Consider the following 6099-nt stretch of genomic DNA (forward strand, 5'->3'; position numbering starts at 1 on the left):
TATTATTTATCTTGGCTACTGAGTTTGGCGGTGCCTCTTAAATTTTGCATCCCAGGTGAGTGCTTCACTCTCCTCGCCCTAGTTCTGGTCCTGGTGAGTTATCAGCATTTTTGCTTAACACCTTGCCAGGGACTGAACCGTAGGGCGTAATCATTGCTCCGAAGGTCCTGGGATGGGGAGTGGGGTTTCCCACAGCCCTAGATACACTGCTCAGTTGAAGGTGGGCTGCAGGTCAGGGCAGTCCTGGGCTTCTGGAGAGCTTCAAGAGAAGAACCAGCGGCATCCTGACTTGGATGGTTCCCTCTGCTTCCTGGGGGGAGCCTCAGGATGAGCGGAATGACTCTGTTGCCCCTGCTCTGGGCTGGGAAACATCTATGGAGGGAATAAGGACATCTGTGCAAACTTCTCTTTCTGGAAAACCATCCAAACAGTCTCCTGACACAGAACCCTTCAGTTTTCTGAGGGAGTAAATTAAATGCCTGCTTGTTTCTTGAATAGCTAATGTTCGTTATGGTTCCTACTGGTTTTAAGGATGTTTGTGATCCAGTGGAAATGGATGTTGCATGAAAGCTAATCATCGCTCACCACGTGCCAGATGCTGTGTTGGGGCTTTGGGAGGACTATCTCACTGGATTCTCATGCCACATAAGAGGAAGATACCATTGGCATCCCCACTTGACTGGTGAGGAAACTGATGCCCAGAGAGGTCAGTTAACTTGCTGGAGGTCACACAGCCAGCAGAAGGTGGAACTGGAATTGGGACTCCGTCATCCTGACCCCCGTGCTCAGAAGCACCCCCATCGTTCTGACTCTACTGGCAGAAACATCTAGAGTGTAGACTGGAGTTAGGAAGCCAGGGTCTCTGGAGGGAGTCACAGCAGGAGCCTGAGCAAACATGCCCTCCTGTGTGTATATCTGAGCCTCAATTTCCTCATTTGAACAGAGGGGTTGGGCAGCAGCTCAGGCCGTTATGGCCCCGGCACACAGGGATCCTGTGACTAGACCATCTGGGCCCATGTTCCCAGCAGTCACATGTCCTGCCATTGTTTGCTCTGAAAATACTATGAAGGAGAGGGACCCCAAGTCAGCAGGTCAGCAGGTTTGGCCCCAAATTCTGAAGGAAAGCACAGTGGTGATGTTCTGGGCCAGGGCTTGGAAACCTCCCTGATCACCTTCTCTAGGACCTCCTGGTCAAAGGATTTGAGAAAGGCCTGGGACCTGCGACCCTTTGCTGCAGTGCTTGCACCTGGATACACCTCTCCTCGAGCAACAAAACACAAAGAAACCGTATGGGACTAAAAATAACTGCGTGCATGTGCAGTTGGGGCAAATTCTGGACCCAAAAGATACAAAGAGACCAAAAAGCCCAACAGCCGCTCTTGAAGAGCCGGGAGCAAAAGCAGGGTACCGCGCATGCCCCCTGCACACAGCACCACCAAAGGGGTGGGCAGAGCACCTAAGCCACCCTTCTGGCCCGACCCCTGGATACACCCCTATCCTCACCCCATATAAGGAACCAGCTTGCCCCCCCTCAGCTAGCAAGCAAGCAAGGGAACCTGTTGTTTGTTCTCGCTGCCCCCTGCTGCAGCAGGGGCCCCAATAAAGCCTCGCCTGAATTTCCTGTCTGGCCTCTTGTCAATTTCTATTGATTGGGGAAAGCCAAGAACCCTGGTGGATGACAGATTCAGCAGGTACCCCAAGCCCCAGGATAAGCCCTCCCCTTACCCAAGGATCTCCTAGCTCAGCAGGTGAAGAGGGGGTAAAGGCAGAGCGCAGGCCGGAGGTAGGAAGGGAGAAGCAGATCTTGGGAAGTGGAGTGGGGTGGAGTCAGAAAGGCCTGGGGTGGCAGGCCAAGAGGGGAAGGAGGTCTACGAATCCCCAGCGTCCAGAAGAGAGGAGCCCTCAGGAAATACCGGATCTGTGCCTCGTTCTGAGGCAGGAAGGGAAAGAAGAGAGGAAAGGACCATGTGAGGTCCCCACCAGGCTGTGACAAGGGGTGGCAGAAGGGAGGGGTTCAGGAAGCTAAGGTGTAGCAAACCTCTTGAAGCAGGGCCCATCCAGGAGCTCAGGTCCACCAATGATGAAGCACAAGGAGCTCTGAGGGGCTGGGAGCCGAGCAGGTGGCCAAGAAGAAGCAGCAGCCGTTCCCCAGGAGGTGGAGTGGCTACCAAGTCCTCCAGAGCCCGAGGGAGCCCCGGAAACTGTGAGGTCCTGGGAAGCCACAGGTGGGGCTGGGCCTCTAGAGAAGTCAGTGTCTGGTGACGGGGGGTTCTTGCTAGGATGCTTCTTGCTTCCTTGTGGCCAGGTGTGAGGTCAGTAACAGGCCAGGGTGATACCCATGACCCACTGCCTCGGCTGTGTGGTCTCTATGTCTGTCCTGCCTTTCCCTGCGTGTGTGTGTGTGTGTGTGTGTGTGCGTGCGTGCGTGTGCGTGTGCGTGTGTGTGCGTGTGCGTGCACGCGCATGGGGTGGGGGAGAATAAGCAGCAGATGGCGGGAGTGACTTCAGGTGGCCTCTAGTGGGAGGATGAACCTGCTAATGAATGGCTGCTGGGGTGTCACTGTGATGCTCCCGTCCCTCCCTCCACAGGGACACAGGGTGGCCACCACGTTCCAGGCTGGACTGGAAATCAAGAGGCCAGCCCTCTGTCGCCAACTCTTCATTGTCTTGCTTGTGGTCACCAAGCAAGGGGGCTGCAGTCAGCAGACCCTTTGTCTCAAAGGGTCTTGGTCCATTAAAAGTCCTGACTCTGAGATTGGAACGGTCCTCTCTGTGATGAGATCAAGGGGGTTTATCGGGACCACGGTTCCCTGCCTCCAACGCTGGGGGCTCCCGTGACCCCCTCCTACTCTTTACAGTGGGATAGCCCCCTCCCCTTGGTCATCCTTGATTCTCCCATAACATCTCTTGATACCAGTCATGGGAGAGATTGTGACTATCCCTATGAAATGGACACACTGACCAGGCCAGGAACACACTGACCAGGCCCAACTCCCTCCAATCTGTAACCTCTGGACCACGGTAACATCCCAGGGACCCACCCACCTCCCTTTTCACTCCTTCCTGGCCCCCTCCTTTCAGAGCATCTTGGTCCCCAGTTACTCAGAGCCGTGGGAGGCCTGCCAGGGAAGAAATTAAAGCTCCACATCAGCTCTTCTATATTTACCACCTGACAGCTGAGGAGGATCTATCTTCTGCACAATTAAATGAAAAGAGTTTTAATATCGGCAGGCAAAGGACTCGAGCATCAATGGAGAATTAGGTTAGAGCCAGCAATTGGATTAGCACCCAGCTGCAAGTGAAATGAGGACTCAGACACGGGAGGGTTATCCTTCTCCTGGCGACAGGCCCTTCCTTGATGGGGGGCGGGGAAGCTGGGTTCCTGACATCAACCCGACCCCCAACCCTGTGGACCCAAGACTAGGAGGGGCAACGGTTCCCAGAGTCCTCTGCAAAGAGAAAGCCCTGAGCCGGGTGTGGACGATGAGGGGACACGGGGGTCCCCCAGCCAGTCAGCCACCACACCCCTTGCTGAGAATTAACCCTCATCGTGTCCCCTCCTTCACCCCTCCTCTCTCCTGTATCATCCCCTCCCTGGCTCAGGCCCGTGTCTCCTTTTCCTAGAGCTGCTGCACCACCCCACTGCCTCTTTTCTCCCCTTCCAGTCCCACCTGCAATCTTCCCTAAGCCTTCTCCTTCCCTGAAGTGTAAGAAAGAGATGCAGGGGCACATGTATCCCCTGGTGAGAGCTGTTGAAGGCACAGCAAAGACGCTAGTCAAGTAATTGTCCCTCCCTTTTGTTTTGTTTTGTTTTTTCAATTTCACACTGAGTTGCTTTCTTTGGATTTATTAAATCTGAAATGCAGGAACACACCCCAGCTTTGCCAAGTGTTTATTTGGGTGCAAATTCCAGCATGGCCTGGGGAGCGACCTCAGAGGCCTGTCCCGTTGTTTCTGGCCGCCGTCTACCTTCCCTAGGCCGCCACAGCTGCCCCGACAAAGCAACCCCAAATCCTTGGCTGGAAACTAAGGCAAGTCCTTCCCATCAGCTCCCTGAAGGTGGGTGTCACGTTTCTCATTCCAAACAGAGCCCCACGCACTCCAGCCCTGCCTCGTGACAACACCAAGTCCCTGTCCTGCTTGCGCAGACGTCCACAGGAAATACTCCACGGCCAGCGGCGTCTCTGCTGGCTGCGGTCCTCCTTTCTCACTAACGGTAAATTCTTCTTCTTTCCTAAGTTCTCTGGGAGGAGCTAAGTGTGCTGGCATCACCTCAAAGGAAGACAGAAAGCAGCTGGCAATCACCAGTGAAGGCCAGTCATCTTCCTCCAAACCCCAAATCTAACAGCCCTGAGTGTGAACTGGGTCCTGGTTTCTTGTGCCAATTGCAGAGGGTAAAGCTGAGGCTCCAGGAAGTAAAATGGCCCCTAGGGAATCAGGTATAGAATGAGACTGTCCCGAGACTCCCCGCTCCCGAGGTCAGTGAGTGAAAAGGACGCATGCTTACTGCCCGTCGGCCCACTGCCTGCCCAGTCCTGGGCAGAACTGGTGGTGGAGGGTGCAGGGCCTGAGACTTTACCCTGTGTACAAGCTCACAAGTTCGCCTGCCACTGTTTCATGGATGCCGGACGAAGAGCCCAGACACCTGTGTCCAAGACAAAGGACTTTGTTACTTACACAAAAGCAGTTGCCAGAGCTTCACAACGGTTTGCTCTGGTTCTCCGGTGCCATCCAAGTCCCACAAAAGCAAAGCAAGGGGCTCAGGATGGGTGGGTCACTCAGCAGCTGGAGTAGCAAGAAAGGAATACTGAGCTTGGTAGAGTCTTCACTTTTATAGAAAGTGGATAGGAAGCCTGCTCTTTGCCTGGTGGGAGATGTTACCTCTTCTCTCAAGGTTGCTCGTGGCAAATATGACCCTGAGGAGTGAGTGGCCCAAGTGAAGAGCGGTCAGGGCCTTGCGTTCGTGGAGTACGCAGCAGGAATGTTGAGGGACGCCCATGGTCCATGGCGAGTTGTCTGTCTCAGCAGGAGGGAAAAGTAGGAGAGGGTGGGCGTGGGTCCTGCCCTCAGGGTGCCCCAGATGACCACTCTCAATGTGCTGCCTTTTGCACACCCGGGGGGCTTCTCCTTGGAGTTCCACACTTTTGCCACAGAAACAGCATCACGAATAAGGGCTGGGTCTCCTGGGTATCCCAAAGTAAAAGCAAATAGCTAAAAAGAATTGTGAAATGAGGTCTAAGGAGACCATACAAAAATACTGGAGAAATACAGAGAAATACATCTAAATGCCCAGACTAAGACTGGACTCGTAGTACTTGACGAGTGTACCAGTTAGGAGGAGGTAGGCTAGGCTGCAATAACAAGTAACCCCCAAACCTCAGTGGTTAAACCACACAGATTTTTTTTCTTAGTCATGCTGCAGATTCGTCATGGTGAGCAGGGGCTTTGGTTCAGGCCATCACTTCCACTTACATTCTGCTGGCCCAGGGAAGTCATGTGGCCGTAACCAACTTCAGGTGGGCATAGAAGGGCCATCCCACCCTGTGCACGGACAGAAATAGGGCCACAGAGTGCGAACCAGCCCACACCCTCACTGCTCTACGTATTAAAAAACCAGAACAGGGGGCTTCCCTGGTGGTGCAGTGGTTGAGAGTCCACCTGCCGATGCAGGGGACGTGGGTTCGTGCCCTGGTCTGGGAGGGTCCGCATGCCGCGGAGCAGCTGGGCCCGTGAGCCATGGCTGCTGGGCCTGCGCGTCCGGAGCCTGTGCTCCGCAATGGGAGAGGCCACAGCAGTGAGAGGGCCGCGTACCACAAAAAAAAAAAAAAAAAAACCAGAACAGGAAACCAAAGATGAGGCATCATGGGTGTGGCTTATTAAAAAAAAATAGACAAATTAGATCTCCAGTCAGCAGGCTTCTGCTCAAAGAAAAGCGCTTGGCCATATATCAATAGTGGTTAATAGATACATACATTTTTTTTTTTTTTTTGCGGTACGCGGGTCTCTCACTGTTGCGGCCTCTCCTGTTGCCGAGCACAGGCTCCGGACACGCAGGCTCAGCGGCCATGGCTCACGGGCCCAGCCGCTCCGCGGCATGTG

The sequence above is a fragment of the Physeter macrocephalus genome, chromosome 5 (assembly GCF_002837175.3).
Source record: "Physeter macrocephalus isolate SW-GA chromosome 5, ASM283717v5, whole genome shotgun sequence".
Lineage (NCBI taxonomy): Eukaryota > Metazoa > Chordata > Mammalia > Artiodactyla > Physeteridae > Physeter > Physeter macrocephalus.